Source organism: Scyliorhinus canicula, chromosome 11, assembly GCF_902713615.1.
Source record: "Scyliorhinus canicula chromosome 11, sScyCan1.1, whole genome shotgun sequence".
Classification (NCBI taxonomy): Eukaryota; Metazoa; Chordata; class Chondrichthyes; order Carcharhiniformes; family Scyliorhinidae; genus Scyliorhinus; species Scyliorhinus canicula.
In genome coordinates, this window is record NC_052156.1 from 33,336,584 (window position 1) to 33,360,417 (window position 23,834).

General features: G+C 45.5%; 1 non-coding gene across 1 annotated transcript; it reads left to right on the forward strand.

Annotated features, from left to right (window-relative positions):
* Window positions 1-18,359: 18,359 nt before the first annotated feature.
* On the forward strand, window positions 18,360-18,493 carry LOC119974070. The gene has a single exon (XR_005462457.1). It is a non-coding gene; the product is annotated as a small nucleolar RNA SNORA13 (small nucleolar RNA).
* Window positions 18,494-23,834: the final 5,341 nt, after the last annotated feature.

Consider the following 23,834-nt stretch of genomic DNA (forward strand, 5'->3'; position numbering starts at 1 on the left):
ACTGCACCAAATTACCAAGTTCCAACTTCCCACTCTGGTTGTGCCTCACTCCGGCTGTGTCTTCTCGACTTGCGCAAAACTTCTCCCACGGTAAGCCACTTTTCGGGGGCCGGAGAATTGAGGAACTGGCGCCGGTCCCGATTCCATGTATGAAACTGGATTCTCCGCCCCAGCGCCGGACACGTTTTCGGTGTCGGGGTGCGGAGAATCCAGCCCCTCATCCATATACAGATCAACCACATCACACTCATCGACCCTCTACGTTACTTCAAAGAACTCTGTCAAATCAGTCAAACACAATTTGCCTTTAAGAAATCCATACTGATTTTCATTTATTAGCCCAGACCTTTCCAACTGCCAACTAATTTTGTCCAGGATTCTTGTTTCAGTTTCTATTATTGCCACGCTGACTCACCAGTTTAATTCTTTCCCCGTTTCGAAAATTTTCAATCTTCCAGTACCCTGGCAAATTCCCAACAGGAGGTTTGGAAGATTGTGGCTAGAGCCTCCAATATTTCCACCACTACTTTCCTCCGTAACCTTGGATGCATGCTGTTTGGATTGGGTGACTTTGTTTTACACTGGAAACCGATACAGCACTTGTCGATACATTTTATCTTTATGCTGAGCTATACTGGACTGTTCATATTTGGGTGGAACCTGGGCATTAATCTATCCTGATACAATGGCATGTAACAAAATGGAAGGAGGTGGTGATGAATCTAAGACAATGATTACGCCACAGCTACAGTACTATGCAGCTTCGGTTACCGCATTATGGAAAGCCATAGCTGAGATTCATTAGGATGATAGAACATACAGAACATACAGTGCAGAAGGAGGCCATTTGGCCCATCGAGTCTGCACCGACCCACTTAAGCCCTCATTTCCAACCTATCCCCATAACCCAATAACCCCTCCTAACCTTTTTTGGTCACTAAGGGCAATTTATCATTGCCAATCCACCTAACCCGCACATCTTTGGACTGTGAGAGGAAACCGGAGCACCTGGAGGAAACCCATGCAGACACGCGGAGAACGTGCAGACTACGCACAGACTGACCCAGCACGGAATCAAACCTGAGACCCTGGTGTTGTGAAGCAACTTGTGCTACCGTGCTGCCCATGATGGCAGAGGTGAGAATATATATTCACATAACAGGCTGATAAAGATGGTTAATATTAGTGATTAGACTTTAGAAGAGCATAGAATATAAAAGCAGTGATCATACTAGAAATTTTTAAATCACTGGTTAGGTCTCAAGGATATTGTGGACAATTCTGGGCACCACACCACAGTAAAAATGTGAAGGCCTTAGAAAGGGTACAGCAGAGTTTTCCCAGCATGTTGCCAGTGGTGAAGGACATCAGTTATGAGGAGTATTACGATCCCAGACTAAACCCCAACAGTGTCTAGGATACTGGACCTAAACCCTAATATTATAATTTATTTGTACAATTGTGTGGAAAGAATTATTCGCTCCAGAAGTGATGAAGGAATAGGGCTTTGCTGTTTTTTTAAATTAACAAGTTATTCTGAAGACAATATTGCACTTTTTAATTTCACACCCGAAAAGAACAGTTTACAATTACAACATTAACACTACTACTCCATTTCCCATTAAACTTAAAAAAAAAAGAAACACACAACTCTCAATCTATCTTACTGTGGGAGAATTGTGGACTCAGTGTTTGGTAGATCACAATTCACCTCCTCTCTCCAAAGATTTCTCCAATAAACTTCATCTCTGTCTCTCTACATTTGTTGGCTTCTCCCAGCAATTACTTAATCTCTCTGTGGTGAATCACAGTAGCGTAATTCACACTGTTATTACATATGATGTACTATATCTGTGTAAGCTCGGCACACGAGCAGTTGCGTGGCTTTGCCCCTAGGGGGAGATGTACTGGGAGTGTACGGGAGTTTGTACTGGGCTCCACCCTTGGCTCCGCCCATGGCTCCTCCCACTAACTGGATGTATAAAGCTTGGCAGTCTGAGCCTGCCTGCCAGTTCATCTCGTCGCAGGCAGACTCCGTTGTGAGATTATTAAAATCACTGTTCACTTCCAACCATGTGTCTTGTGAATTGATGGTCACATCACTCTCCAAGCTGAAAATCAAAATATCTCTGCAGGTTACAAAGCACATTAACTCCCCAGGGACTTTTCTAGGCAAATCACATCCATTAGTCCAGACTGAAAAACACATTTCTTTGTCAATTCCATCTTCTAGCTGCTAAAAGCATCCAGGCTCTGCGAAACAGAATTCTCTTTTTAAAACAAACATGACCACTGCAGCCAATCACACTGTAACCCAGGCTTTTAACGCTTAAATTGTCCATTACGTTGAATCCAATATTCCTGAAGTCTTCCAGTCATCATACCCCCCCCCTTAAAAAAATGAACCAGCAGTGTAAACAGATGGCTTCATTTTTCTGAAACTTTTAACGTTAAACATTTCTTAAGATTACATAGGACTTATCCTTTATATGATATATCATTTTACATTTTTAAACAGGCAAACATCAATATGAATATTGTCCATTTTGGTCTCTCGCACCTTACAGTCATGATAAAGTATCAGCAATCACATTTTCTCTTCCTGCCACATGTACAATTTGTAAATTAAATGGTTGTAATAATAAACTCTATCTGAATAGTCTTGCGTTTTGAGTTTTAAATGTGTCCAAGAATATTAATGGATTATGGTCCATATATACAATTGTGTCAGATAAATTGTTACTAACATAAATGTTCAAATGTTCTAACGCCAACACCAAACTCAATGTCTCCTTCTCAATGGTCGAATATTTCTTTTGGTGCATGTCGAGTTTCATAGAAAAAATACCCGTTTGGCCTTTCAATTCCTTCATCGTCTTCGTGCAGTACAACACCAACAGCCACATCACTTGTATCGTTGCCACCATAAATGGTTTATCATAATTAGCTATCATCAACACTAGGGTGGTGGTTAACACAATCTTCAGATTATCGAATGCCTCATGACGTCCGCTGAAAATGTGTGGTTTTGAGTTCAGTCAGGGGTGCAACCGCACTGCTGAAATTTGGCATGAATTTACAGTAGAAACCACTCATGCCCAGAAATCTCAGAACTTCTCTCCTAGTTGTTGGTATTGGAAATTTTCCAATAGCTTTCGTCTTCACATTCCGTGGAGCCATCTGACCATGTCAAATGGTGTGGCCTTGAGATTTAGCAAATTTACTCTGAGCCAAATTTACCACCAATCCAGCTTCCTTTAATTGATCAGATAATAAAGAACAAAGAAAATTTACAGCACAGGAACAAGCCCTTCGGCCCTCCCAGCCTGCGCCGATCCAGATCCTTTATCTGAACCTGTTGCCTATTTTCCAAGGATCTACTTCCCGCTGTTCCCCGCCCGTTCATATATCTGTCCGGATGCATCTTAAATGATGCTATCGTGCCCGCCTCTACCACCTCCGCTGGCAAAGCATTCCAGGCACCCACCACCCCCTGCATAAAAAACTTTCCACGCACATCTCCCTTAAACTTTCCCCCTCTCACCTTGAAATCGTGACCCCTTGTAATTGACACCCCCACTCTTGGAAAAAGCTTGTTGCTATCCACCCTGTCCAAACCTCTCATAATTTTGTAGACCTCAATCAGGTCCCCCCTCAACCTCCGTCTTTCCATCGAAAACAATCCTAATCTACTCAACCTTTCTTCATAGCTAGCACCCTCCATACCAGGCAACATCCTGGTGAACCTCCTCTGCACCCTCTCTACAGCATCCACATCCTTCTGGTAATGTGGCGACCAGAACTGCACACAGTATTCCAAATGTGACCTAACCAAAGTCCAATACAACTGCAACATGACCTGCCGACTCTTGTACTCAATACCCCGTCCGATGAAGGCAAGCATGCTGTATGCCTTCTTGACCACTCTATCGACCTGCGTTGCCACATTCAGGGTACAATGGACCTGAACTCCCAGATCTCTCTATACATCAATTTTCCCCAGGACTCTTCCATTGACCATATAGTCCGCTCTTGAATTAGATCTTCCAAAATGCATCATCTCGCATTTGCCTGGATTGAACTCCATCTGCCATTTCTCTGCCCAACTCTCCAATCTATCTATATTTTGCTGTATTCTCTGACAGTCCTCCTCGCTATCTGCAACTCCACCAATCTTAGTATCATCTGCAAATTTGCTCATCAGACCACCTATACCTTCGCCCAGATCATTTATGTATATCACAAACAACAGTGGTGCGAGCACGGATCCCTGTGGAACACCACTAGTCACCTTTCTCCATTTTGAGACACTCCCTTCCACCACTACTCTCTGTCTCTTGTTGCCCAGCCAGTTCTTTATCCATCTAGCTAGTACACCCTGAACCCCATTCGACTTCACTTTTGCCATCAACCTGCCATGGGAAACCTTATCAAACGCCTTACTAAAGTCCATGTATATGACATCTATAGCCCTTCCCTCATGAATTAACTTTGTCACTTCCTCAAATAATTCTATTAGGTTTGTAAGACATGACCTTCCCTGCACAAAACCATGCTGCCTATCACTGATAAGTCTATTTTCTTCCAGATGTGAATAGATCCTATCCCTCAGTATCTTCTCCAACAGTTTGCCTACCACTGACGTCAAGCTCACAGGTCTATAATTCCCTGGATTATCCCTGCTACCCTTCTTAAACAAAGTTACAAGATTAGCAATTCTCCAGTCCTCTGGAACCTCACCCGTGCTCAAGGATGCTGCAAAGATATCTGTTAACGCCCCAGCTATTTCATACCTCGTTTCCCTCAGTAACCTGGGATAGATCCCATCGGGTCCTGGGGACTTGTCCACCTTAATGCCTTTTAGAATCCCCAAAACCTCCCCTTCCTTATGCCGACATGACCAAGAGTATTTAAACATCCATCCCTAGCCTTAACATCCATCATGTCCCTCTCCTTGGTGAATACCGATGCAAAGTACTCATTAAGAATCTCACTCATTTCCTCTGACTCCACGCATAAATTCCCTCTTTTGTCTTTGAGTGGGCCAATCCTTTCTCTAGTTACCCTCTTGCTTCTTATATACAAATAAAAGGCTTTGGGATTTTCCTTAACCCTGTTAGCCAAAGATATTTCATGACGACTTTTAGCCCTCTTTATTGCGCGTTTGAGATTTCCCGATATTCCTCCAAAGCTTCATCAGTTTTGAGTCACCTCAAGCTTATGTATGCTTCCTTTTTCATCTTAGCTAGTCTCACAATTCCACCTGTCATCCATGGTTCCCTAATCTTGCCATTTCTGTCTCTCATTTTCACAGGGACATGTCTGTCCTGCACTCTAATCAACCTTTCCTTAAAAGACTCCCACATTTCAAATGTGGATTTACCCTTAAACAGCTGTTGCCAATCCACATTCCTTAGCTCCTGCCGAATTTTGTTATACTTGGCCTTCCCCAATTTAGCACTCTTCCTTTAGGACCACTCTCGTCTTTGTCCATGAGTATTCTAAAACTTACGAAATTGTGATCGCTATTCCCAAAGTAATCACCGACTGAAACTTCAACCACCTGGCCGGGATCATTCCCCAATACCAGGTCCAGTATGGCCCCTTCCCGAGTTGGACTATTTACATACTGCTCTAAAAAACTCCAAGCCCGATGGGCTGAGCGGCCGGCCCTTCACGCCCGTTTCACCATGACAGCAACCACACCTGGTCGCTGCATTCATGAAACGGGTGCCAGATGCCCGTTTGGGGCATTTAGGGGCCCGATTTGGACGGGAGCACCGCGACTGTGCTTGGGAGGGTACAGGCCCGTGATCAGTGCCCACCGATCATCGGGCCAGCGTCCAAAATGGACGCACTCTTTCCCCTCCACCGCCCGGCAAGACGTGGCGGTGGAGAAAGACGGCACCGCACACACGCGGGTTCGTGCCGTCTGTGCGCTGATGTCTTCCGCGCATGCACGGGTTGGAACAGGCAACCCGCGCATGCGCGGATGACATCAGAAAAGCGCCGTTTCCGGGTCATTTCCGGCGCGACAAGGCTAGCACTGTTGCCTCACAGCACCAGGGAACTGGAATCGATTCCAACCTCGGTTAATTTTCTGTGTAGAGTTTGCAGTTTCTCCCCATGTGTGCTTGTGTTTTCTCCAGATGCTCCAATTTCCTCCCGCAGTCCAAAGATGTGCAGGTTAGGTGGATTTGCCACACTAAATTGCCCCTTAGGGTGCGATGTGACCATCAATTCACTCGAGACACGATAGGAAGTAAACTGTGGCTTTAATAAACTTACAACTGAGCCTGCCTGCGACCAGAAGAACTGAGGGCAGACTCACAACGCTGCAGCACTTTATACTTTCGGTAGTGGGCGGGGCCATGGGCGGAGCTGAGGGTGGAGCCCTGTACTAGCTCCTCATCTCCCCCTGTGGGCAGAGCCGTGCAACGGCTCACAGGCAGAGCCCACAAGGACACAATGCTACAGTGTGAACACAATACTATACAGTGTGAATTACATGATGTATATTCACCACGTTCACCCCCTGTAAAAACATCAAGTCCGGCGGGGGTGACGGGTCTACAGGTTGAGCCGGTCCGGTGGCCGAGTCGTCCTTTTGGGTCGGCAGTGCACTGGGGTTGTAGGCTCTTTGGATAGCTGAGTGGTGACGGGCGGTGTGTATCTGAGGGTGGACTCCGGGGGTGGTTCGGTCTGAGCTTCGTTCCTGACCGATGTGACGGGCGAATGGGGGCACAGGAAACCTGTAGGCGTGGAGGCGCAGGGCATGTGGGTCGGGTGGGGTGTAGTGTGAGGGGTACCTCGGCGGTGGTGGTGGTGGTGGATCCTGCAGGTGCCAGGTCCTGGAGGGAAACGGTGTCCTGTCGGCCGTCGGGGTGTTCTATAAAGGCGTAGTGTGGGTTCGAGTGTAGCAGTAGCACCCTTTCTACCAGTGGGTCCATTTTATGTGTCCAGACGTGCTTCCGGAGGAGAACAGGGCCTGGTGTCCTCAACCAAGATGGGAGCGAAGCCCCCGTGGTAGTGCCCCTACAAATAATCGCTCGTGAGGGGTCTGGTTAGTCGCAGTGCACAGGAGGGACCTAATTGCATGGAGCGCGTCGGGGAGGACCTCCTGCCAGTGGGAGGTCGGGAGATTCCTGGACCGTAGGGTCAGTAGGAGAGTCTTCCAGACCGTCGCGTTCTCCCTCTCCACATGCCTGTTCCCCCTGGGTTGTAGCTGGTAGTCCTGCTCGAAGCGATGCCCTTGTCGAGTAGGTACTGACGCAGCTCGTCGCTCATGAAGGACGAACCCCTGTCGCTGTGTATGTAGCTGGGGAAGCCGAACAGGGTAAAGACACTGTGCAGGGCTCTGATGACTGTATGGGAGGTCATATCGGGGCACGGGATGGCAAAGGGGAAGCGGGAGAATTCGTCTATGACGTTGAAGAAGTACACATTTCGATTGGTCGAGGGGAGTGGCCCTTTGAAATCGATGCTCAGGCGTTCAAAGGGCCGGGAAGCTTTTACCAGGTGGGCCCTGTCTGGTCTGTAGAAGTGCGGTTTGCACTCCGCGCAGATCGGGCAATCCCTGGTGATGGCTTTTACCTCCTCGGTGGAGAAAGGCAGATTTCGGGCTTTGATGTAGTGGGCGAGCCGGGTGACCCCCGGGTGGCAGAGGTCGTTGTGGATAGCCTTTAATTGGTCGTCTTGCGTGCTGGCGCATGTGCCGCAGGACAGGGTATCTGGGGGCTCGTTGAGCTTCCCCGGCCGATATATGATGTCATAATTATAGGTGGAGAGTTCGATCCTCCACCTCAAGATTTTATCGTTTTTTATTTTGCTCCTTTGCGAACATGAAAGCAAACGATCTCTGGTCGGTGATGAGGGTGAACCTCCGACCTGCGAGGTAGTGCCTCCAGTGCTGTACGGCTTCCACAATGGCTTGAGCTTCTTTTTCGACTGAGGAGTGTCGAAGTTCTGAAGCGGAGAGGGTTCCGGAGAAGAAAGCTACAGGTCTCCCTGCCTGTTTCAGAGTGGCGGCGAGGGCGACCTCTGAGGCATCGCTCTCCACCTGGAAGGGGACGGATTCATCCACCGCCCGCATGGCGGCCTTATACCCCCCTCACTTTCTGCAGCCTCACGTCCCTCAAGGTCGAGGGCCTCAGTGTACGAGTCGGTACTGTTGAGTTGTGTAGAGATGCGATGGCTCACCAGTGCGTGCAGTAGGTTGAGTTTCTGCTCATCTGTAGTAGCGGAAGTAGTCGACGCAGCCAGGTAGGCCTTGAAACATCGAAGCCAGTGTAGAAAGATTTCCTTCGCCTCTGCAGCCTGCGGGTCGGGTTCTAGTCGATCAGGTTTCAGGGCTGATTCCATAGTAGTTTTCTTAAGTCTATTAAATTGATGTGACCATCAATTCACTCGAGACATGATAGGAAGTAAACTGTGGCTTTAATAGACTTACAACTGAGCCTGCCTGCGACCAGAAGAACTGAGGGCAGACTCACAAGGCTGCAGCACTTTATACTTCCGGTAGTGGGAGGGGCCATGAGCGGAGCCATGGGCGGAGCCGAGGGTGGAGCCCTGTACAAGCTCCTCATCTCCCCCTGTGGGCAGATGTACATTCATCACAGGCTGGTGTTACAGTGTGAAGATTGGATAGGTGGTCTTTTGAAGTGTTAGTGCAGGCTTGATAGGCCAAATGGGCTCTTTCTGCACTGTACGGATTCTGTGATTTTAAATAACCCCCTACTGGAACCTCACTACTGCAAAATCTCCTTTCTACAACCCACCGGTAATACCACTTGATGAACGTCTGTCCATTTCTCATCTGCTTTAATTGGTAAAGGTCTCCATTCTCATCAATACTTTATTTATAATGTAATAACATTCTGGTATACACTCAGATTCCATTTCTGTATATGCTTTCTGATATAATTGCTTTATCTCTGAATTTTTCTATTGTAATTCAACCAACTTGAACTAAAGATATCCACTTCATGCACCATCTGCTCTTGTCCTTTACTAACCATCTGATAAAACATTGCTTTATTGGCACTCCTCAAGTCTCCTCTTCCTCCTGTCACAGCCTGTGGCTTTTTGATCTGGTTACCACACAATCAGGAAACCCTCCGGGATATACTTCTTACAACATCCAGTTGTTTGACTCTCTACTGGCTTTTTAACCACAGTAGGCTGCACTTCCACATGTGATCCAACTATATAATTACCGGATAATTTGTACCCCTGAAAAAGATAATTTTTCTATTACTCCCACTACCACTTCGCCACTTTTCAATGGACTCTCTAACCTTACCTCACATAGTGGCACACTCCTGCCCTCACCACTAATTCCACATATTACCACCTTTTTTGACAATACTCCATCCAAACTACATATCTCCATTTCTCCCACCATTAGAGATTGACTTGCTCCTATATCCCTTAAGATGTTAATCTCCTTACCTACTCCACCTTGTACATGAGTAAACCTTACGCTCACCAATAAAATCCTTAAAACGTTCAGAGGCTGCATTCTCCGACTCCCCCGCTGGGTCGTAGAATCGTCGGGGGGGGGGGGGGCAGCGTGAATCCCGCCCCCGCCGTCCCCCGAAGTCTCCGGCACCAGATATTCGGCGGGGGCGGGAATCACGCTGCGCGTATCGTCGGGACCCCCCTCGGCGATTCTCCGGCCCACATGGGCCAAAGTCCCGCTGCTGTCATGCCGGTCCCGCCGGTGGGAATCAAACCACCTACCTTACCAGCGGGAGTGGCGGCGCGGGCGGACTCCGGGGTCCTGAGGGGGGGGGCGGGGCGAACTGGCCCCGGGAGGTGCCCCCACGGTGCCACCCTCGGCTGGCCCACCCCCTGGCCCACCATCGGAGCCCACCGATCGGCCGGCGGGCCTGTGCCATGGGGGCACTCTTTTCCTTCCGCGTTCGCCATAGCATTCATGATGGTGGACGCGGAAGTGACCCCCTCCTCAGCGCATGCACGGGGATGACGTCAGCAGCCGCTGACGCTCCGGCGCATGCGCGGACTTCCGCTGGCCGGCGAAGTCCCTTCGGCCCCGGCTGGCATGGCGCCAAAGGCCTTCTCCGCTGGCTGGTGGGGCACCAACCACTCTGGCGCGGGCCTAGCCCCTCAAGGTTAGGGCTTGGCCCCTAAAGGTGCGGAGAAATCCGCACCTTTGGGGCGGCCCGACGCTGGACCCCCTGCCCCACTGGGTAGGGGAGAATCTCGGCCAATGTTTTTTTTCTCCCCCTTTAATAAAGCCCACTGGCTTGTCCTGTTTTTCTGAATTTGTCTTCCCAGTGCTCTTTGTAAACCACCAACACTGCGACGTCACATGTCCAACGTTATTACAATGAAATCACTTAAGTTTTCTTATCTCTCTACCACTATCATAGGTTTCCTTGTTACTCTGAGGCACACTCTCTTTAACATCATCAGCTAAACCTCCTTTGCACTGACCACCTGTGAATTTCTCAATTCCCCTATTCCTATCCTTCACAGATTGAAATTGATGTTGAAAACCAAACATTGTTTTATGAACCAATTCAAAAATATTGGTCATTTCCACGTCCTGTCTAACAGTTTTAACTCTTTGCTCATCCACGTGAGTTTTCACTATTTTGGAAAGTGAATCTTTAAATTTGTCCTAAATAACTATTTCCCCAAGAGCATCATAAATTTGGTCTATTTTTAATGCTCTTATCCACCTGTCAAATTTATTTTGTTTAATTCTTTTGAATTCTATATATGTCTGACCTGGTTCTTTCCTTAGATTTCTAAACTTTTGTCTGAAGGCATCTGGCACTGGTTCACATGCACTCAATGTGGGTTTCCTCCCTCATTATAATCTCTACATATCTCCTCTGATAGTGATGTAAACAGTTGTTTCACTCAACCTACCAACTTTGTTTGAACCAACACTAGCCACATGGTCTTTGGCAAATTCAATTATTTATCCACTTTCTCATATGAGATGAAATAGGCTTCCACATCTTTCACATCAAATCTTGGCAATGCTCGAATACATTTAAACATACGCCTACTAAGCTTTTCAATAGGAAGTATTTCTTTTTCCTCTAGAACTTCCTCAGCTCCTGCCTTTAACTCCAACCATTAAGTTGATGTTCTCCTTGCCCAGCACATATGTGCAAAAGACAAGACTGAGGCATTCGCAACAATTTTCAACTAGAAGTGCCAAGTGGATGATCAATCTCAGTCTCCTCCAGAGGTCCCCAGCATCACAGATATCAGTCTTCAGCCAATACGATTCACTCCATGTGATATCAAGAAACAGCTGAAGGCACTGGATACTGCAATGGCTACGGGCCCTGACAATATTCCACCAATAGTACTGAAGACTTGTGCTCCAGAACTGGCCGCATTCATAGCCAAGCTGTTCTAGTACAATTACAACGCAGGCATCTACCCGGCAATGTGGAAAATTGCCCAGGTATGCCCTGTACACAAGAAACAGGACAGATCCAACCCAGCCGATTACCACCCTGTCAGTCTACTCTCCATCATCAGCAAAGTGATGGAAGGAATCATAAACAGTGCTATCGAGCAGCCCTTACTCAGCCATAACCTACTCATGGACGCTCAGTTTGGGTTCCGCCAGAGTCACTCAGCTCCTGATCTCATTACAGCCTTGGTTCAAACATGGCTAAAAGACCTGAATGCCAGAGATGAGGTGACTGCCCTTAACACCAAGGCAACATTTGACCGAGTATGGCATCAATGAGCCCTAGCTAAACTGGAGCCAATGGGAATCAGGGGGAAAACTGTCATTGGTTGGAGCAGACCTGGCACAAAGGAAGATGGTTGTGGTGGTTGGAGGCAGCGCCAGCCCTAGGGTTGCTGGCTCCCCGGGCAAGCTGAACATCGGCGCCCTTGGGGGGGGGGCGGGGCTGATGGGGGGGCGGGCGGGGCCGAGGGGGGGGCGGACCCGAGAGGGGGGGGCGGACCCGAGGGGGGGGGGCGGACCCGGGGGGGGGGGGGCGGCGCCCTGGGGGAGGGCGGCCACCGTGGGGGAGGGCGGCCACTGCGGGGGAGGGTGGTCACCACGCATGCGCTGGTTGGCACCGGCCCAACTGCGCATGCGCGGGACCCGAGTCTCTGGCGCCCCCTAGCACATAGCACCCCGGGCGACTGCCCGAGTTGCCAGTGCCTTGAGCTGGCCCTGGTTGGAGGTCATCACTGCAGGAGTTCCTCAGGGTAGTGTCCTCGGCCCAACCATTTTAGTTGCTTTATCAATGATCTCCCTTCCATCATAAGGTCAGAAGTGGGGATGTTGGCAGATGCACAATGTTCAGGACCATTCGCGACTCCTCCGATAATGAAGCAGTCCATGTCCAAATGCAGCAAGACCTGGACAATATCCAGGCTTGGGCTGACAAGTGGTAAGTTACATTCACAGCACACAAGTGCCAGGCAATAACCATCTCTTACAAGAGAGGATCTAACCATCGCCCCTTCACATTCAATGGCATTACCATCGCTGAATCCTCCACAATCAACATCCGGGGAGTTACCATTGATCAGAAACTGAACTGGACCAGCCATATTAATACTGTGGCTATCAGGGCAGGTCAAAGGATAGGAATCCTATGGCGGATAAATCACCTTCTGATCCCCCAAAGCCTGTCCACCATCTGAAAGGCAGAAGTCAGGAGTGTAATGGAATACTCTCCACTTGCCTGGATGAGTGCAGCTCAACACTCAAGAAGCTTGACACCATCCAGGACAAACAGCCCACTTGATTTCACCCCTTCCACAAACATTCAAACCCTCCACCAACGACGAACAGTGGCAGCCATGTGCACCATCTATAAGATGCACTGCAGTAACTCACCAAGGTTCCTTAGACAACACCTTCCAAACCCACAACCACTATCATCAAGAAGGACAAAAGCAGCAGATACATGGGAACACCACCACCTGGAGGTTTCCCTCCAAGTCACTCACCATCCTGACTTGGAAATATATCACCATTCCTTCACTGTTGCAACATCCTGGAACTCCCTCCCTAACAGCACAGTGGATGTACCCACACCTCAAGGACTGCAGCGATTCAAGAAAGCAACTCACCACCACCTTCTGAAGGGCAACTAGGGATGGGCAATAAATGCTGGCCTAACCAGCGATGCCATATTCCGTAAATGAATATTTAAAATGCCAGTTTCCGATGTTCAAATTCTCTCTCCTTATCCTTTTCTTCCTTTGCTAATCTGTCCATTTCTATATCAATCTTCCTCTCTTCCTCATTTCTATTTCATTTTGAGAAGCTCTCTTTTTCCTTTTCTTCCATCATTGCTAATCTCTCCTTTTCTTCCATTTCCAATTTCTTAGATTCTATTTCTTTCTGTTTATCTTTTTCCAGCATTTATAATTATTTCTTTTGTTATTGAATTCTAGTTAAGTCTAATGATTCAGTCGGTGTCTCTAGAAAATGTAAATATCAAGCAATGGCGTGCATCATCTCTACCTTTCTCACCGCTTTAGATAGGGTTAACTTAAGCTTCTTTGCCACACCCAAAAGTTTTGCTTTAGTCTTCCTTTGTAACTCATCCCGAGTAATCGCTTCCATCCCAGGATACGTTTTGCAACGGAAAGGGCCATCTCCAGTCACTCCCTATTTAAATTTCAAACCCTGAAAGAATGCAATCATTCCACACACACTCACTGTCTTTAAATTCAATAATCCCAAGCCAAACAAGGAATTATACTTACACATCCCGGTAAAGAATCCCCAATTTTATTACCATCCAAGACCAGACCCCAACAGTGGTTAGGATACTGGACCTAGACCCCAATATTTTAATTTGTTTATAAGACTGTGCAGAAAGAATGATTTGCTCCAGGAATGATTTCATGAAGAAATGAAATGAAATGAAATGAAAATCGCTTATTGTCACAAGTAGGCTTCAAATGAATTTACTGTGAAAAGCCCCTAGTCACCACATTCCGGAGCCTGTTCGGGGAGGCTGATACGGGAATCGAACCGTGCTGCTGGCCTGCTTTCAAAGCCAGCGATTTAGCCCTGTGCTAAACAGCCCCTTAAAAAAACTTGCTCCAACACAGAGCTGCGGTCTTGGCTTTGGTACTTTTTAGAACAACACTTTATTATGAAGACAGTATTAAACTTTTTAATTTCACACCCGAAAAGGAAAGTTTACAACTACACCTGAAACACTACTACTCAATTTCCCATTAAACAGCAAGAAAAGAAACATACAGCTCTCAATCTATTTTACTGTGGCAGAATTGTGGATTCAGTGTCATACAGATCAGATCGGTGGGCCGGCCTCTCTGAAGGAGGACCTCCATTCCTCCACCGCCCCGCAAGATCCATCCGACATCTTCTTGAGGGGCGGCTGCAGCGAGGACAGCAACCCCGCATTCGTGGGTTGGCGCCGGCCAACCTGCGCATGCGCGGGTGACATCATTCATGCGGCGTTGGCCGCGTCATTTATGCGGTGCCGCTTTTACGCGGCGCTAAGGCCAGGCGCGCGTAAATGACGCGGTGCCGCTCCTAACCTCCCCTCCGGGGGCGGGAGAATAGGGGGCTGGGAGCGGCCTCCGACACCGGAGTGAATCACCCCAGTTTTCACTCCGACGTCGGGACTTAGTCTCCCGATGGGAGAATTGCGCCCATTAACTCCCCAGGGCAGCCAGGCCCTGTATAACATCAGTCAAACACACTCTAACCCAGGTGTTTAACCCTTAAATTGCTCAATACTTAGAATCTAATATTCCGAAAGTCTTCCAAACGTCACAGGAGAGGTTGGAAAATTTAGGACTGTTCTCTTTAAAACTGAAAAGATTAGGAGGTGACCTAGTAACGGTTTACAAGATGATTAAAGGTTTTGATAGAGTAGATGGGACAAACGTATTCCCTGCACTTCATGGGTCAATAATCAGAGGTCACAGATTGAATAGTTCCCAAAAGATCTAGAGGGGAGATTATTCACTCGGTTGTCAACATCTGGAATGCTCCAACTGAAACGGTGGTGAAAGCGTAGTCCATAAATAATTTTGAAAAGGTGGTGGACCAACAATTGAGGATAAGGAGCTTTCAGGGCTACAGCCGAAAAGCTGGATGTGGGACTAAGCACAGCAGCACTTTCCAAAAGCCAGCACAGGCAGGTTGGGCCATATTTAACTCCTTTTCTGTTGTAAGTTTCTATGACCCTATGCTTGTTCTGCCATTTGTAAAGTTAAGGCTGTATTCACGAGAGCAAACAAGGTTTCAGGAGGATCAAATAGAAGTATCCAACATTTATGAAAGGATAAATGATGAAAGATCACTTCCATTAGTTAGTGGATTACTAATCTAAGATTAGTATAGAAGTATAATAGGGAGGCAAGAAGAATTACTTTGACAATGGGATTATGGATGCCCTACCCCTGCTCTTATTTCATCTGTTTGTATGTAATACCATAAATATGATTGAAGCGGTCAGTACAACATTTAAGAAGAGATAAATATTCATAAAAATATTAAAGGATAAACAAATTACAGTACATAGGTCTGTGAAAAATTGGTACTGATACTGACATAAACGGTTTATTTCTGGACTCAAATCGCTACGATTCTATTACATATAATATAGGATGGTAATGTCAAACAAACTCTACAAGCTAGTCACACTAAATGAATGGTTAATTCTACTAAGCAAAATTAAAATAAACAATGGATATTCATGGACAAACCTTTGACCTCACTAGTTCAGGCCTCTGAATTTACATTGACTCAATCAAAGGTATGGTCATCTCTAATTACTTCCTGTATCTATCACTATTCGCAACTTTATTTCTTGCTGTATCTGTATTTTCAAATTGTCCAGTGTCTAGCCTTTGGCCTTGCAAACATCAAATTCCTCCAACAATAGTATCTATGAGTGGCTGAGAGAAGCCCCAGGCTAAATCCTTGGGTCACTCCAGAGATAATGTTCAAGGGTTGGAAGATGGGTAATTTCTGGGAATTATCTGGATATGATTGGACAGGTAAGATTAGAACCAGCAAAAGACAGTCCCATTTAATTGGAGAATGGACAGGTTGATCTAGTTGATCATGTCAAAGACTGAGAGATTGAAAAGGATCATGACGAGGACTGCTTCAGTCCTCTGGCAAGAACAAAAACTAGATTGAACCAATGTGCTGCTGTGGATGTAGCTCTGCATTTTGCAGAAAACATGTTCGAAGGTCTGGAGAGGAAGGATTAAGAGAAAAGGGAGGTTGCAGATGATGCAGTAGCTTATAAAAACAGAGGCATTGAGAGTTTAGGATTTAGACATTTTATAAATATGAATGTTGTTAGCCAAAGAAAATCTCGATGGTTTATTTTATTTGTGTGGGCTTGTGCACAAAGTCAATTATCTGTTGAATTGTAACCACCTGAGTTAAAGCTTCCTGGGACTGGAAAAGAATGTTCCTTACTTGAAACATATAAATCAATCTGCATGCATATTTTTTTTGCACTTAGCATTTATTGTTGTTCTACGGTGTGGAAGTTTAACAAACTAAAGCTAGGGCATGTAATGGTTAAAATTTGAGGCAAGCTGGAATCTTTTGTGGTTAGAGCCCAGGGAGTTGGGTTTTTTGTATGAGGTCCAGACCTTTCTGCAAGGTGGTCTTAAATGTTTCTGCATCAGAGTTTGGATTTTTGCATATGAAGGCTTACCTTAGTGTCATATTTTTGTATATGGAGAATGAACAGTTTATGGAGAGCTGTGGATTTTTTTTCTGTTGGAGAAAGATTGACTGTTTTTGTATGTTGGAGTTTAGATTTTTTTTTGAGTACGGTGGTTTCCAATTTTTTGTACAAGATATTAAGAATCCCTTTTCACTCTGGTTTATGGTGAACCTTTGAGATTTGATTTATCTTCTGTCAGGAAGGAGCTTCGTGCAACTTATTTTGATATACAGTTGTTTTAAAAAGAGGAACGTTGAACACAAGAAACATACTGCAAACTAAATTAGACCTTTGGGAGCTAATTTGGAGTTTAAATCATGATAAAATGCTGCCCAAGAGGTGCACATTCCAACAAACTTCAATCCTCCAAATGCTCAGGTCAATAACACATCTTTTCTCAATCAAAACATATGCCTCAATGTTACTCTGGAAACAACTGCAAACTTCATTTTGTTGTTAAAAAGCAAGTCTGGTTAGCATTTGTTTTTCACATGATGGTTTTATCCAGGTGAAGCAATACTTGAAAAACGTCAAAGACATTAAAATCTTGCTCCTGTGAATTGGCTTTAAATGTTCAATTGTGTACCATTCTGCAGATGATCTCAGCTCAGTGTGCTTAATATTGAACACTCTAGTCTCTGTCATATTATATTGCTACTCCTGGTAGCATGTTATATTACTGGGTTCAAAGTAATATATGTCGTTACTAACTGTAGATGATGTTGAAGAACACACGAGTCTTCAAAGTAAACTGAACAAATTTATTAAGTGACGATAAAACTAATAAATGAGTTCGACACTCCACTGAACTAACTCTAGCAATAAAGTAAGGATAACTAACTGTACAAACTGTATCTAAGCTACACGTGGTGGCTCGGCTGAGATCTTCTCTGCTACACTGCTGTTCTCTGGTACCTCCTGCTGGAAAAGAGAGCTGAAAAGAGAGCTAGAGCTTCTGGGAACTAAGTTATATAGTAGTGGATCTAGTAATGCCCTCTAGTGGTAGTGTTACAGCTAGGTGTTGTATTAACACTTTAGTTATATGTCTGTCGACATATCATTACAACCTCCAAGCATCATATTTCTCTGCAAGTTGCAGAAGAAACTCATTTGTTTGGGAGAAATAACTTGAAGACATGTCATGGTCCCAAAATTATTTTTGGTAAGCCTCCTCTCCTCCCTATGCCACTTCAAAAAGTGCGCTGCATTTACATGTAAATGTACCAAAATTTTCAACTGCAGAGTTGGATAGGCCAGCAGAGGTCAGACAAACTAAATTCTAAATTTCGGAACCTTGTCCTCCTCTATTTGCATATACACTGTGTTCATGTTTAATTTTAAACCAGCAAACCTTGTTGCTGTTTTTGCACACTAACAAATAGAATTAATTAAATATATTACATTTTCAGGTGCCGATTAAAACAGTAAAATAGTTAAAATTAGTTTTAACTAATTTATGAGAGGCCTTCCATATTTTCGCTAATTTTAAGTACTATATAATGAGGTGAAGGACAAAGAACAATACAGCACAGGAACAGGCCCTTCGGCCCTCCAAGCCTGTACCGGTCATGATACGAACCTTGACCAAAACCCTCAGCACTCCCTTGTGCCGTATCCCTCTATACCCATTTTATCTATTTATTTGTCAAAATGCCTTTTGAACGTTGCCTTTTGTGTTGCCCACAATTCTTATATATAGATGAGTGAGGTGTCAAAAAAGGCATAAAATAACTTGAGCTGTTCGATGCATCCTGTTGTTGTTGTACTTCGGGATATTGCGATTCAGCTGAAACACAGTTCCTTTAGAATATCATTGGATTTTCTAAACTGGTGTTGAGTTAACACAGACTAATTAAACTAGTTTGTAGATTATTTCATGTTCAATGCCAGTTGTAACAATTTTGCTTCAGATCTTTGAGAAATAATTATAGTAAATGAAGGCAGAAAAAAAAAATGCCTTTTGAACATCGGTAATGTATCTGCTTCCACAACTTCCCTTGGCAACACTCACCACCCTCTATGTAAAAAGACCTGCCTCACACATCTTCTCTAAACTTTGTCCCATGGACCTTAAACCTATGCGCCCTGGTGACTGACCCCTCCACTCTTGGAAAGAGTGCTTGCCCATCCGCTCTATCCATGCCCCTCACATTCTTGTAGACCTCTATCAGGTCACCCCTCAACCTCCGTCATTGTAATGAAAATAGTCTGAGTCTATTCAACCTCTCCGCATAGCTAACAAACAGTACTTATTGAAATTTATCATAGAAATCATAGAAACACTACAGGGCAGGAGGACATTCGGCCCATTGATTCTGCACCGACCCTATGAAAGGACACTCTACTTATGCCCACTCCCCACGCCCTATCCCCGTAACCCCATTTAACCCTTGGACACTAAGGGCAATTTAGCATGGCCAATCCATGGCCACTGAACCGGCACATCTTTGGGCTGTGGGAGGAAACCGGAGTACCTGGAGGAAACCTACGCAGACATGGGGAGAACGTACAAATTCCACACAGATGATTATCCAAAGATGGAATTGAGTCTGGGTCCCTGGCGCTGTGAGGCAACAGAGTAAGCCATTGTGCCACCCAATGGCACTATTAAGTAAGTAACTATTAAGGAATAAAATGCAATAATATGTACACAAAAAGTCTGCAAACAGGAAATGAGACAATGAGCAGCTACTTTGCTTTTGATTATATTGATTGCAGATCTAGGACACATGAACAAATAGTGCTATGGGGTCTTCTGTATTCAGTGGAGCAGGTGGACAGGTCTCTATTCAAGAAACCCCCAAAAAAATCTCCAAAAGAGCAAAGAGATGCAGAAAAAAGTTTCAGGGCAATCCTGGGGCCTGAATCCTAAACATTGGGGTTAAGCCAAATGTTGGGGCACAATGGTGGGAATTTCATTTTGCAGCATATGCCAAACCCGACAGAGAAATGCTTGATGCAGACTCTAGGTGCCAAAGCCAATAAAATGCATCAATTGCCCAACACTAACATCTCTTCACCTTGCTGAGTAAATACTGAAAAACAATTTCAAGGGGAAATTAAGAAAAATAGCTTGAGTTTACACTCACACTATGCCTTTGCTAAGTTTCTGTTTGCATTGTGCCCAGAGGATGGGTCTGCAGTTGAAGATAATAATAATAATAATCGCTTATTGTCACAAGTAGGCTTCAATGAAGTTTATTCATAGTGGAGCAGTTAAAACACAAACACAAGAACAACTAGATTGCTCTCCCGCTTCTTCTAGTGGCTAGCAAGATAATGTGCTAACCACTGTGCTATGGACAATCATATGCAGAGCACAAAGACATTAATAACACTCTCAACCAAATAAATGAATTGTAACATGGGATATTCTTCCTAAAGAGGGAGAAGGAAATGACATCCATATGGATATAATTGTAAATGATTTACATGACACTGTGCATGTTGAATCAACACCAAGGAAAGTATTCATGGCAATGTTAGAAAGATCATTGAATAAGGCTGTGTAAGTTGAGGGAAGGCTGCAGAGAAGAGGAGCGGCACTAGGGAAAGGAAGGGGAGATGAGAAAAGGCACAGTGAGGAAAAGGTGAGGAGAGGTTCATGGAAACTGTCTCTCAATATGGAAAATTCTCTCCAGGAGAGATAGGGCGGAAGGCATAATCAGACCAAAAATAAGATGCAGGTGCAGAAATAGGCCTCTCAGCACATCAAATCCACTCCACCATTCAATGAGATCATGGCCGATCTGATATAATCCCCAACTCCACTTTCCTGCTTTATCCACATAACCTTTGATTCCCTTACTAATTAAAAATCTGGCCATCTCCCATTGGGTGGCAATCATCGGTTCATCCCAGGGAACAGGGATGGGGGATTTAGGCGGTGGCAAAGTGCGGGCACAGTAAATTGAGGGACCTGTTTATTGGCGGGAGGTTTGCGGGCCTGGGGGAACTGGAAGATAAATTTGGCCTTCCCCAAGGGAACATGTTCAGATGCTTGCAGGTAAAGGCGTTTTCTGGGCGACAGGTAGAGGGATTCCCTTTGCTGCCCTCGCGGGGGACGATGGACAGAGTGCTTTTGGGGGTGTGGGTCGGAGAGGGGAAGGTGTCTGACATCTATAAGGTGGTGCAGGGGGTGGAGGAGTCGTCGGTGGAGGAGCTGAAGGCTGGATGGGCGGGGAACTCGGGGAGCAGATAGAGGACGGGACTTGGGCGGATGCCTTAGAGAGTGTCAACTCTTCCTCCTCATGTGCAAGGCTTAGTCTCATCCAATTTAAGGTGCTGCACCGGGCCCACATGTTCGGGACTAGGATGAGTAGGTTCTTTGGGGGTGAGGACAGGTGCACCAGATGTTCGGGGAGTCCAGCGAACCATGCCCATATGTTCTGGGCATGCCCAGCACTGGAAGAATTCTGGAAGGGGGTGGCGGGGACGGTGCCGAGGGTGGTTGGATCCAGTGTCAAACCAGGGTGGGGACTCGCAATTTTTGGAGTTGCGGTAGAGCCGGGAGTGCAGGAGGCGAAAGAGGCCGGTGTCCTGGCCTTTGCGTCCCTAGTAGCCCGACGAAGGATCTTGCTACAGTGGAAGGATGCGAGGCCCCCAAGTGTGGAGACCTGGATCAGTGACATGGCGGGATTTATAAAATTGGAAAGGGTCAAATTTGCCCTGAGAGGATCAATACAAGGGTTCTATAAACGATGGCATCCTTTTCTGGACTTCCTGGCTCAAAGATAGGTATCTTGGTCAATAGCAGCAGCAACCCGGGGTGGGGGGGGTTGTTCCTTATTGTAGTTTCTATTATGTAACTTTATATTGTGTTAATTTGCATTGTTGTTAAAATGCTGTGTTGTCCATGGAGGTGTGGCGAATGTTTATAATTGATAATATTATTGTTATTTTTGGTATTTTACTATGGTGCGTTATTGTTGTATAAATTCAAAATTTTTCAATAAAAATTATTTCAAAAAAAAAAAATCTGTCCATCTCAGCCTTAAACATAGAACATACAGTGCAGAAGGAGGCCATTCGGCCCATCGAGTCTGCAACGACCCACTTCTACCCTATCCCCATAACCCAATAACCCCTCCTATCCTTTTTTTGGACACTAAGGGCAATTTAGTATGGCCAATCCACACAACCTGCATATCTTTGGACTGTGGGAGCAATCCGGAGCACCAGGAGGAAACCCATGCAGACACGGGGAGAACGTGCATACTCCGCACAGACAGTGACCCAGCAGGGAATCGAATCTGGGATCCTGGCGCTGTGAAGTCACAGTGCTATCCACTTATGCCACAGTGCTGCCCTTAATGATTAATGATCTTCATGATCCAACCTCTCCAGCTCCCTGTGATAAAATATTCGACACATTTACTACCTCAGAGAAGAAATCTCCTCATCTTTGTCTTAAGTGGGGAAAACCCTTACTCCGAGATTATGCCTTCTGGTCCCACACTCTCCCACAACTGGAAACATCCTCTCAGTATCTACCCTGTCTTGCCCACTAAAAATCCTATACATCTCAATAAGGTCACCTCTCATTCTTCTAAATTCCAATGAGTACAAGCCCAACCTACTGAACCTCTCCTCATAAGAAAATTCCTCCGCACCAAAGATCAACCTAGTGAACCTTCCCTGGACTGCTTCTAATTACAGTATATCTTTCCAAGGGGATCAAAACTGTTCATAGTATTCCAGGTGTGGTGTAACCAGTGCCTAGTATAGTTTTAGCAGGGTTTCCCTATTTTTATACTCGTTTCCTTTGAAATAAAGGCGGAAATGCCTTTGCCCTCCCAATTATCTAAACTTGCATGCAAGCTTTTTGTGATTCATGCAGGACCTCCAAATCCCTCTGTGCTGCCGTTTTCTGCAGCCTTTCTTCATTTAAATTTTCAGCTCCTTTATTCTTCCGACCAAAGTACATAACTTCACATTTTCCACCATTATATCCCATCTGCCAAGTTTTGCCCACTCAACTAACCTGTCTATACCTGTCTGTAGACTCTTTGTGTCCTCCTTCCCACTTGCCTTCCATCCTATTTTTATGCCATGCGTAAACTTGGCAATAGTGCATTCACTTCCCTCATCCAAGTCAATATATATTGTAAATAATTGTGGATGCAGCACGGATCCATGTGATGCTCTACTAGTCACAGATTGCCATCCTGATAACACCCCTTTACCCAACTCTGTCTTCTATTAGTTAGCCAATCTTCTATCCATGCTAATATACTAGCTCCAATACCTTGGACTCTTATCTTATTAAGTAGCCTTTTGTGTGGTACCTTATTGAATGCTTTTTGGAAATCCAAGTATATTACATGTACTGGTTCCCCTTCATCTATGCTGCTCATTACCACCTCAAATAATTTAAATAAATTTGTCAGGCATGATTTCCCCTTCATGAAGCCATGCTCTTTGATTACAGAACCACTACAATGCAAAAGTAGGCCATTCAGCCGAAAAGGTCTGCACCGACCCTCTGAAAGAACACCCTACCTAAGGCCCACAACCCTGCCTTATTCCCATAACCCCACCTGACTTTGGACATGAAGGGGCAATTTAGCATGGCCAGTCCAACTAACCTGTACTTCTTTGGACTATGAGAGGAAACTGGAGCACCTGGAGGAAACGCACGCAGACCTGCGGAGAAAGTGCAATTCCACAGAGATAGTCACCCAGGGTGTGAAGGGGTACATGTCTATCTTTGTCAGTCTAATATGGAATACTGATCTCCCAGAACTAAACTTGTAGCGTGAAATACACTTACAAAGAGAGTAATAAAGTAAATTGTCTATCATTTGAGAGTGATTGTTGCCAAACACTGCCAAGACACTTTTAGCCCGAGAGTAGATTGATTTGGGCCGTGGTTGAATTTATATACATTTCTATCTCTGTTTCACTCACTGATCCAACTCGGTAGTGATTTATGCTACCACTCCCTACTTCCTAACTGGGTCAAGCATGGTGAACATTTCATCAGTAGAATTATTTTTCTTATCCCATCTCTTTCTGATAGTTAATTCACTGGCAATTTTGATCCTGTCTTGGGGAAGATGTGGCCTCTCCACCTGCATCACCCGCTTATCTTGTGGGCATGGCAACAGTGGATCTACTATTCATTATTTCAGAGGTGGG